Source organism: Miscanthus floridulus, chromosome 5, assembly GCF_019320115.1.
Source record: "Miscanthus floridulus cultivar M001 chromosome 5, ASM1932011v1, whole genome shotgun sequence".
In the NCBI taxonomy this organism is placed as follows: Eukaryota; Viridiplantae; Streptophyta; class Magnoliopsida; order Poales; family Poaceae; genus Miscanthus; species Miscanthus floridulus.
The window spans coordinates 20,374,318-20,385,930 of record NC_089584.1 but is presented as its reverse complement, the minus strand read 5'-3'; the positions used below and the strand labels follow the sequence as shown (position 1 = coordinate 20,385,930).

General features: G+C 54.4%; 1 pseudogene; it reads right to left on the bottom strand.

Annotated features, from left to right (window-relative positions):
* Positions 1 to 7,595: 7,595 nt before the first annotated feature.
* On the bottom strand, positions 7,596 to 9,729 carry LOC136451711 (endonuclease 2-like; annotated as a pseudogene).
* Positions 9,730 to 11,613: the final 1,884 nt, after the last annotated feature.

Genomic DNA, 11,613 nt, shown 5'->3' with positions numbered 1-11,613 from the left:
TGGCCTCCTCGTCATCATCAGGCAGAACATAGCCATCACTAATGGCCAGGAGGTCGATGCCAAGGTAGTGAGAGGAGATGACGGCCATCGCCCGCTTGACACCCGTGTGCAGCGCCCCTCAGAGTCGCTCGCGCATCTGGCTGCTCAGCGCAATCAAGCGACTCCCAAGGGAGCTGCCTAACTGAACCCCCTCGACCTCCAAGGCCTCGTAGGTGGAAAGGGCAGCACATTTCAGCACCTCGTGCTCCGCGATCTCGGTGTCGAGCACTATCTGCACCGTGCTAGAAGCCTTGGCGGCCTGAGCGAACTCCGCCTCTAACTCTGCACCGCAGAAAATGGAATAAGGTCAAGCCAGAGAAAAAACAACCCAAGTTAGGGACAGAAGCCCATGGAACTCACCCTTGGCCTTCTGCTCCTAGCGTAGGGTCTCGGCCTGACAGGCCTCGGCTTTCTCCTTCAACCGCTGGGCCTCAACCCGAGAGGCCTCGGCCGCCCTAGAAGCTTCACTCCCTAGCTCTACGTCATACAAAGAAGTTAGGGAGCGAACATAAGGAGAAGGAAACGAAACAAGGGGACTAGAACTCACCCTCGACCGTCCCCCTCAAAACCACAGCCTTGATTTGCGAGGCCTCAACTGAAGCAAGGGGCTCGTTTAGAGTGCCTTTGGTCAGCCGGTGCGCACTCTCCTCTGCCCCCAGCTGCCCAGCGAGGACCTTGCCCGAGGCCGTCGCTTCTTCGGCCCGGGATCTGAAGGCATCCCGATCGCTGACGGCACTGGTAAGCTCCTCCTCTAGCTCCTTGATCCGTGCCGCTAAGGGGGCGAGCTGCGTCTAGGCTGTGGCTGCCTTGACCTTCGCGTCGGCACAGCGAAGGCGGAGGTCCTCCACCTCCGCGCTTTGTGCTGATAGAAGCTCATTAGCATCGGCAAGAAGGCCCCTCTGCCGCTGAAGCCGGTCCCAGATTCCCCTCTCCCACCAGAGGAAGACCGACTTCCCAAGGGACCGGGTCTCAAGCTCCTGAGGAGGCAGAACAAAGGTCGTCGATTGCGACAAACCGAGAAAAGAACAACGTCACGAGAGAAAGGAAAACACGAACCTAGGCGACTCCGGGCAGTTCGTTAGCCACCACGGACAGCGCCGTCCATAGCGACCGCTCCGCCAGCTCACGATACTGCTCGAAGGAGCTCCAGCACCCGCCCTCGGCTGCATCCTCGAGGGTGAACAGAGGCTCCCCCTCAGGGTCATCCCAGCTCCGCCATAGTACCCTCGGGTGATCCCACCCGCGGGGCTCGGGTCGCACCCGCATGAGGGCCGAGCTTCCCTCATCCAAGAGCGGCACCGGCCGCTCCACGGCATCAGTCTCCTCGGCGTCAACCACCTCCCGTGCCCGAGAAGTGTCATCGGAGGAAATCGGATAGACCTTCGTCTCCCGGACGCTCTCCCACAATAATGGCGGGCCCTAAACCAAGGGCACGACCGAGGCCTCCGCCGCCTGCATCCCCACCTCGTGCATAGACGGCCTCGCCGCCATCATGACGGCCTTGGTGACCTCGGAGGCTCCGGCCTCTATAATCACGGCCTCGGCGGTCTCGGGGGCTCTGACCTCCGCCATCGTGGCCTCGGCAGACGTAGAGACGCCGACTGCGGCCATTGCGGTCTCGGCGGTCAAGGGCACCGTGGCCTCCATCGCCCTAGCCTCGGAGGCCCCGGGAGCCTTGGCAACAAAGGGCACGATGGCCCCATCCAACTGTGTAGGGGCCGCCTCAGCAACCCCTCCTTAGGCGGCCGGTTCCTTTTGGGTCGACCCTCGCCGACGCCGCGCCGTGTTGGATTGCGGCTTGTGCCTCCACCACCCAGTGGGCAGAGGAGCCGGGGCTCGCCTTAAGCGCCTTAAGGGGTGCCAAGGGGAGGTCGTCCGCAGGCCGCTTCCGACTAAAGAAAATTAACCTACAGGGTCAGCGCGAGACCAAAAAAGCGAATGAAAGACACTATGACCCTGCCAAAAATACACTTACTTTGAACGGGGCAGCCCCCGCTTCGCCACAGCAAACCTCATCCGCAACGGCAGAGGCGGTGGCAGTGGCATCGCATCCATATCCATCGGCGCCGGTCGGTCCTCAGTGGACCCCGGCGCCCCTTCGGTCCTCTGCGGGGGTGGTGGCGTCGCCTCCACCGCCACCTGCTCCGCCACGGCCGCCGAGCTCACCGGGCTGACGGCGTGTTTGCCTAACGCCCGCGCCTCGGGCATGTCGGCCTCGGCCCCGGAGCGGGCAATCGCCGGCCCCGGGTCCGCTTCTCCTCCCCTTCTCGAGGGTGCCGAGCTGCTTGCCGACGCCCCGGGCGCCACCTCCACGATGTCAGGAAGGTGGTCCAGGGGACCTCGCCCTCCCTCGCCCTTGTCATTCTCGTCCGAGGCCTCCGTCAACAACGACGTCGACGGGGATTCCTCCAACGGGAGACCATCCTTCCGTTGCTGACGGCGGCGCTTATCTAATGCCTCGTGCGCAAGGATGTGCTTCGTGCGCTTCACCGCCTTAGCATCCTTTTGCTTCTTCTGCGCGTCGGCGTGAGCGCGGTTGATCGCCCGCCGCCCCGCGTCCTCGGGAACAGGTGGCGGAGAGGAGCGCACGTCCCTCATCCCCTGAAGGAATGACAAACATGCATAAGGAAACAAGGGATAAGGGGAGATTAAGGAGGCTTAGAGGCTACAGTGGCACTCGACTTACCAGCGAAAGGAACCCCCGCGACGGTCGCATCACGAAGGGGGTCAGGTTGCCGCCCCTCAACTTCGCATCTACCGTCTCCCCCACCCGACGAAGAATTTCCTCGTCGGAGAGGGCGGAGGAGGACATCCGGGTGCCTTCAACAGGCTCACCCAGCCTCATCTCGAACAGCCACCGCTGCCGAGCCATCAGCGGCAGCACCCTCCGGCGGTGGAAGGCGGCCACGACCACAGCAACGGTGAGGCCATGGCCCCGTAGCCTCGCCAGCCCCTCCAGGAGCGGCTCCAGCTTGGGCTGGTCAACCTTCGGGACACCCCACTTCCATTTCTCCGGGCAACTCCCCATAATCCGCCCAGTATAGGGGGGAAGTCCTCCGTCATCGTTGTGGAGGTAAAACCAACTCGTGTACCACCGGCGGTTGGAGGACGCGAGTTGGGCCGGGATGTAGAGGTGCAGGCGGTCCTGACACACTTGGAGAGTGCAGCCACCGGCCCTCGATGCCTTCCTCTTACCCGACGTGCCCGTTGGCTTGGTAGTATGCCCCGCCCGGAATAGGTGGAGCCACAACTCCCAATGGGGAGCGATCCCCAAATACCCCTTGCAGACGGCAACGAAGATAGCCGCCTGAGCGATGGAGTTGGGATTAAAATTGTGGAGCTCCATGCCATAGTAGTGCGGGAGCGCCCACATCAACTGGTCCGCCGGGACACCGAGGCCGCGCTCGTGGAAGGAGACGAAGCTCACGACGTAGCCGTCGTGGGGCCTCGGCTCTAGCTCATCGTACGGAGCAATCCACTCCGGCCTACTAGGGTCTGTCACCGAGCGGAGGAGTCCACCATCGACAAGCGACTGGAGCATCTCCTCGGTGACGTCCAACGGATCCCAAGGGTCTGCCTCGACAACAACGACGTTGCCGACCATGGGTGCGATGGAGGAATCGGGTGCGGCGGTGAGTTTTTTCTCTCTCCCTCCTATGCTCTCGCTTTTTTCTCGCTTTCTCCCTAGGCTCGCTCTTCTCTCCTCTTCTTCCCGGCACTCGCTGCTCTGGCGACGGCTCGACGGAGGCAGTGCTAATACGGGCAAGGTAAGACGAGGAGGGGCAAGATTCCTCGAGTATTTATGCAGGGAGGAGGCGAAACGAATGGGCGATGAAATCGGGGAGGTTTTCCCCCGTCCGGCACGGTTAATCATGAGCCGATTTTAGCGGCCCACGCGCCCACGTCTCCCGCATTAAATGCGAGGACAGTTACATCCCGTCCATCACGTCACGCTCGGCCACTATGGCAGCAGGCGTCCTTTCACCTCCCCATGAAACCGCCTCAAAAGGCGCGCCACCCGTTGCCGAGCCAATAGGGAAGATATTCCCTGCGGCCTGTTCCTTTCATAGGAAGGAACCGGGCTCTGAGCCTATTACGATCTAGGGGTTCGAAGGCTGGACTCCAAAGGGTTTCGACAGCCGCCCCAAGATAACAGAGTCAGGGGCGACTGCGGGCGAGCCTATACAGGGCCGAGGCCCAAGCGAGCGAAACGCTTGGGACGCCCAAAGTTGTGTCCGAGACCGGCAGGAAAGTATCCGAATGGGATCCCACCGTAGGGAGGCACCGAGCCACCGAGGCCCAATGAACGGCCTCGACACCCACTAGAGAAATCCTCTGGTACTCTTGGAGTGTGTCTCTAGACCGCTAGCCGTCCCCTAACGAACGAGGTTCAGGCCTCCACTCGGACTACCCGATAACAGCTCACCAGAAGTGCCACCGCTCGTGCCCATCGAGGGTAGCGAGGCACATTCCACCCCTCCTTCCGAGCGAAAAGGAAGCGCGAGGGTCATATAAAAAGTCAGGGGAACCCCCGACGGCCTTCTCGCCCTATGCAGAGGCTAGGGGGCTCCTCCTACAAATATGCCGAGACCCCACGACCTGGGCTCGCGCCCAAAGGGGCCTCGGCAAACAAACCCTCACGCGCGAGGGGCGTATAAAAAGTTAGGAGAACTCCCGACGGCCCTCTCACGCAGAGGCTAGGGGCTCTTCCTACAACCTTGCCAAGACCAGAATGGGCTCGGCAAACTAACCCTCCGTCTGAACGAAAAGGACATGTGAAGATCAGATGAAAGGTCCAGAACACCCAAGACAAAGACAAACAGTCCAAAACCACGCTAGAGGTTTTGCTACAAACACGATAAAGGGCACCGAGCCCATTACGGTCTAGGGGTTCGAAGGCTGGGCCTCCAAAAGGTTTCGACAGCCACCCTAGGGCAACAGAGTCAAGGATGACATCGGGGCGAGCCTACGAATGGCCCAGGCCTAAGTGAACGGTCGCTCGGGGCGTCCTAAGTCGTGTCCGAGACCAGCGGGGAAGTATTCGAATGGGATCCCACCGTAGGGAGGCACCGAGCCACTGAGGCCCGCGAACGGCCTCGGCACCCACTAGAGAAACCCCCTGGTACTCTTGGAGTGCGTCTCTGGACCACTAGCCGTCCCCCAGCGAACGGGGCTCGGGCCTCCACTCGGACTACCCGCTAACAGCTCACCGGAAGTGTCCACGCTCGTGCCCATCGAGGGTAGCCTGGCACATTCCACCCCTCCTTTCGAGCGAAAGGAAGCGTGAGGATCATACCCAAAGTTAGGGGACCCCTGACAAACCTCTCGCTCCACGCAGAGGCTAGAGGGCTTTTTCCTGCAGCCTCGCCGAGACCCCCGCAACCCGAACCTGCGCTTGGGGGCTCGGCAAATGCAACAAGAACTACTCGTTCAGACACAAAAATGAAGAAAGCCCCTGGAGGAGTAACTCCACTCCTCTAGGGGCTTGGGGGCTACACCCGGTGGGTGCGCTCGCGCGCACCCACCGGAACCTCAAAAAACAAACCCCAATTCCTATGGGGCAGGTATAAAACAAGCCTCGGCAAGCCCTTAGGGGGAGTGCACGCACTCCCCCCGAGGCTCGGGGGCTACTGTCGGGTATCTTAGAACGGGGTACCCCAAGCAAACCTCAAAAGGGTCGCTAAAGTCCCATCTAAAAAATAAAAAACTAGAAGGTAAGTCGTGGGTCCCTCACCCGCCACGACTGAGCCCACTGGGTCCTCCTCCCCCTCGCCTCGAGCCTCGAGCAGGAGGTCTCAGCATCCTCACGCAAACTCCGTTTCATGCGAGGCTCTCTAGGGAAGGCCTCGGTAGGGAACGCCGTCTCCGCCTCGCCCGAGGCTCTCCACGGAAGGCCTCGGCAGGAGGTGCATTCTCCGTATCGCGCGAGGCCTCTCGCGCGAGGCCTCGGTAAGGAGCCTGATCTCCGTCTCACGTGAGGCCTCATTCTCCGTGTCGCTCAAGGCCGGCTCGTCCACAGCCCGTCGCCCCCCCGCCTCGGTCGACCCTCCCGACAGCACGTCACGTCTCATTAATACTTCAACCACTCCCGCAATCTCAGCCGGACGGTGGCTCAACGCCATAGAATGGCCGACGCGACCCGAGGTCGCATCAGCGCCATACCGGCCGGGACAGGGCACGGCGGGGATTACCGGCCACTGTGTCCTAACACTGTGTCCACGATCAGCGCCATACCGGCTGGGACAGGGTATGACGGGGATTACCGGCCACTGTGTCCTAACGCTGTACCCACGATCCGCCGCCCGCTCAAGGCCTCGGCACTGTACACCAGGGCCTCGGTGATCTTGGGGTTCATGCCTGCCGAGACCTCCCCACCGCAGTGCGAGCCTCGGCACCGACTAAGTCTCGGTCTCGCGCACAGTCCATCCACAGTGGCTTGCACGTTCGCCGCCGCGTCCACTCCGAGGCATTCCCGGGGCTCCCACGACGCACAGGATCTGATGGGACAACCACGCCGCCCCAGTACTCCAAGGATGTACCACTCCTACGACCACGCCGCCACAGGAACAGGCCACAGGGCTCGGACGTGCCACCCCTATTGGCACGACGCCGCATAGTAATACATGTACGGTCCTTGTCCTCCCTTCAACTATAAAAGGAGAGGACTTGGGCCACTTAGAGGGGGATTGGGTAACACACACGCACACATTCCAGCAGCTTGAGAGCAACGTCTCAGACGGCCCACACGACACCCTGCTGAGACCTGGGACTAGTTCCTTCTCTCCCTTAGCTTGTAACCCCCTACTACGAGCACTTCGGTGCAAGGAATACAAGTTCGATCTCTCAGACTGGACGTAGGGCATCGATTGCCCGAACCAGTATAAATCTTGTGTCTCTTTGCATCACCATCCGGAATCGGGAGCACGCAGAATAAATTCACTAGTCGGTTGAGGACCCCCCGGTCCGAAAACACCGACACTCTGCTAAACAGTTTTTTACTGAGAAGTGGTTCTTTACTAACTCTGTGAAGTGATTCTCTTGAAATGAACTAGGGGCTGAGAGCTGAAAAAGTAGCTTCTCCTGATTCACTTCATGCACAGAATCACTGTATGCACAGAGTTTATACTAGAAAATCATATGGAATCAATTTTAGTAAGAGAATCACTGCATGCATAGTGTTTATACTAGAGAATCATAGGGAATCAATTTTAGTCAGAGAATCACTTTCATAGAGAATCAATTTTCACATAGAATCTAAAACAGGGAGGAGCTCTACCAAAGTATCTAAAGTGAGGAATTCTCAGTGGCCCAACGAGGGGAAATGGCTTTTTCCAAGACATTTTGACATGCCTGCATTTTTTTAGTGGATTTTGACAGGCCTGCTACAGTCGGCAACTCGTTTCTCCACCCATAAAGCCCATGTCAGTTGGGATGTGCCTTCAACGATTCTATTTGACCACGGCCTTCGGGGCCTTTGTCCCTTGTCGATTTCTGTTGGGCTGTGTAGCTCATAAAGGGCTGCAAGGACTATAGTTGTAGATTTTCCGCGAATCCGGACCGCGAATTTATCCAAATTTACAGTCACAGCACTAGAGAAAACTCAAAAGCTGAAGACACTCCCTCTAAAAGGAAAGAAAAACAAAGTCACTGTGTGACAGGTTTTGCTGAGAAACCAATAGTTATATGTATATCATTTAATCCCATAATTGTTTCATAGTGGATGTATTCCATCATTAACCAAAAATCCTGTTCAAAGTGGCGGCTAATCTGACGCCGCCTTGCGCTAGCCTCAAGTTGACGATCGGCAGTCTGCTGGAGAAATAGGGATCTGCACCAAGAACGTAAGCACAAATTAGTTAGCTTTTTCTTGCTCCCTCAAGTTAAAATCATGCATCAATACTCATCTTAATAAGAGGCACACACTACAGAACAATAATGTAGGCATTATGTTAATTAAAAGAAGTAATGTGCTAGTATTAGTACTTTAGTACCTTCTAAGGTTGAGTCTTCCTCGACACCCTTGTATGCCCAGTTGCATGCTGCAGTAATGCTCTCAGATGCATATCTTGCAGCATTTTACCAGAAATCCAGTCAAAAACCAAAATAGTAATCTTACTAGGATTTGCAATATAAAGAAAAATCATGACAATTATTGAATTAATAATCAACGAAAAAAACTCAAGCTTATGCAACAACATACAAAAATCAATTAAATACCCAAGCAAAAAATCTGAGTGCGAAGTAAAGCATACATACATGTCTGGACATGCAGTCTGGTTCTTGCCGCATGCTTCCCAGCTAGACACTTGCTCCGACCATTCTCCCTGCTGCAGAGCGAATGAAGGTCTCAATAATTAGCGTCTCTCTCTTCCTATCTATAGAAAACACTTAATCCTAGTTTCATACCGTTATGTTTTTCTTCAGGGTGTCGATATAACCGGCTACACTGTCTCCGTAGACGTCGTCTTCAGCCGTCTGGATGATGCTGGCGTCCCAAACCTGGCAATTGGTGCCGAAAACAAAACATGTCCCAGCATTTAGGTTCCTTTAGATTTCAGGATCATGGCAGTGTCCAATGTTTAGCCTGAATAATATTAGACGTACATGGTGTAGAACAGTCTTCCTTGTGTACCAGTGGACGTCGATGGTGTTCCCTCCTTTGTCAGAGGTAAATCCCACATGAAGTGGCTGTAAAATACGGTACTAGTTGAGTGTACAGTCAATAGCTTCAGTGATCAGCTACAGTACTGAACACGCTCAACAGAGCACAGCAATCTTGTTTGCGGTTTGTACCTGGTGTATGTCTCCGATGAAGTGTGAAAGGAAAAGAAGCGCTTGTGTCAGATTATCTGCAGTAAAGAGAAACGTTTTATGACTGTTACCGAGTTATAACTTTTTCTTTGAAAGAAAAGTTCGTCAGTATCACTGTCACTATTTAACGACTGGAATTGTTCAGGGTCTTGCAGAACTGGAGCATGAACATTACATTCAGGGGAAGAAGATCTTCCGTAGGTGAGGAGCTGCGAGGTGTAGTTGTTGATGGCGCCCGCGACGCACCGGCCCTTGACGCCGTCCTCGTCCTTGCAGTCCCCTGACGAAACAGAAAACGACGCGGCAGGAGGAGGACCATGAGCACAGCAGGCTTGCGTGCGTGTCAGATTCAGAAACTCCCAACGAGTGGCGTGGTGGTCGATTATTACTGTCGTAGCTGTAGGTGCAGAGACCGTCGGGGGTGTCGATGTAGTGGAGCGGCGACGACCACGGGTACCGGAACTTGACGTCGTCGGCCCAGGAGCAGAGGCTGCTCAGGTTGTTGCCGGCGTAGGACGGCAGCAGGTCCTTCACCGCCGCCGCCGCCGCGCCACTCAGACGGCCCTGGACACCATTCGCAGTATCAGTGATGTGTTTCAGAATAGAGGAACGCAGACAGATTCGCGGACTGTAACAGTACTAAGAAAGAAGCACGCGTGCCTGTGCGATCTGGCAGACCATGAGATGGCCGTCGACTCCCCAGGCGTGCGACGGAGCCGGGAGCGCCGCCAGGAGGAGCAGCAGCAGCAGCGGAAGCGTTGCGGCCGCCTCCATCACGATTTCTGAGTCCTTGGGGACAACAGATCGGAGCAGCAGAGATGTGGTTTAAAACAGGAATGCCATGAGAGAGGGAGGGATCTCCGGACGGATTGTCGGCATGGGCGGGATACGGCACAAATGTCGGATATCCTATCAGATTACGGGCCATTAACGCTCATCGGCATCGCGCTCACACCTCGTTGAAATCTGCAGACCGTGTTCAGACTGCTCTCCGCTTCTAATGCGTTACTGTATTAAAGAACCGGAGCTGCACGCCGCTGCCGGCATGCATCCATTCCATGGGGAGTTTTTCGCTTTCTCCCCCTTTCAGGCTGACGGCTGTGCATCAGCACTCGAGCTTTCACACTCTGAAAGGAAATCGACAATATGCAGGCCAGCGTCTTTTGGCTTATATGTACATAAGATGGAAAGGCCAAAGAGGATTGGTTGTGCAAATTGAAAGCACCGTCAGCCCGTCGCTTCGGAAACAACTGCAGCTGAGGAAATACAAACACCATCGACAAGAAACTCATCGTGCACTAGTTTTTTTTTCTTTGTATATATATCCTACTCTTTTTTTAAAAACATGATAGTTGCACACATGTGACATGTACCCTATGGTCCTATATTTTATCAATCCTATAAATGGCTCTGAAAGACTCGGACCTCAAATCTTGAAGACAGATGAATATTTGGGGAAAAATATAGGCACTCTGTGAGTCTGTGGTCGTGCTGAGTTGGATATGGCCACGTTCTAATACCCAAGATAACCAAATGAGACATTCAATTTGCGCAACTATATAATTTCAAAGGTCTCGAATCAACTTAGAAACTCAAGAAATGAAAATTTTATGTGATGTTTCGGAAAAGGTTTAAGTCAAACTTTTAATACTCTGAATATAAACAACTTCTGAATTATTTTGTTTATAAATTTAAAGATCATATGTATAGATTTTTCTTGGAAACTACTTCTGTAAAAGCATAAAATAATTATGATATTTATTTGTATTTAAATAAGAATAGTGTCGAATTTATACTTTAGAGCCTGTCTATGTCCAAAATGTGAGTTACTTCCTCCATTTTAAATTATAAGTCGTTCTAGCTTTTCTAGTCGCATACACACTGTATCAAGATACATATCTTTTACTGCACAACAACTTATAAGTTCGAACGGATTGCAACCTGGGTGGAGTACTATTATTACTCATATTTCTTTGTAAAAAATCATTGTTTTATTTTTCATCATCTTTTAATCTGATTTGTTTTAGTAAGCCAACACATCATCCTTTTGGTTTTCTAATAAATAATATTCGTTATCCATGGAAAATAATATGGGTTCACTGCCTAAAATAGACAGATACGTAGAAACAAAAATGGGACATGTAGGCTATTTACCTTTTCTTTTGAAACACAATACAAACGTATACATTAACATACATATATGTAAGCACACTCGCTCCTCTATGTACACAAGTATCTTTTATTTTTATGAACAATCTCTAAGGGCAGCGCTGGCGCCTAGATGTCCGATGGATACCGATCCATCGGACGGTGCCGTGGACGCAAGGATGCCGGGACCTTCGTACCGCGCCTTCCCTCCCACATGGGATCACACCCACTCGCCCGCACGAAACAGAATAGAGATCGGAACCGTCCTTCCTCCGCTCCTCGCGCACGGAACCCGCGCACGGAACCCCCCCCCCCCCCCCCCCGCGCGCACGGAACGGATCGAGTAGAACGGGTTTCCCATTCGCCCCCAACCTCGCCCGCCCCCAACGCACTCCGATCAGAAAATTGTTTGCAGCATCAAATAAAGCGCAATGCGAGATGAAACATCAGAACAAGTCTACTGCAACATCAGAACAAGAGCGACTGCAACAACACAACAAAGCTACTGCAACATCAGAAAAAAAAATACTAATGCAACAAAGAAAATTACTTGTTGCAACAGCAAACCAAAGCTACTGCAACAACATAAACAAAAGGGCAATGCGGGATGCAACA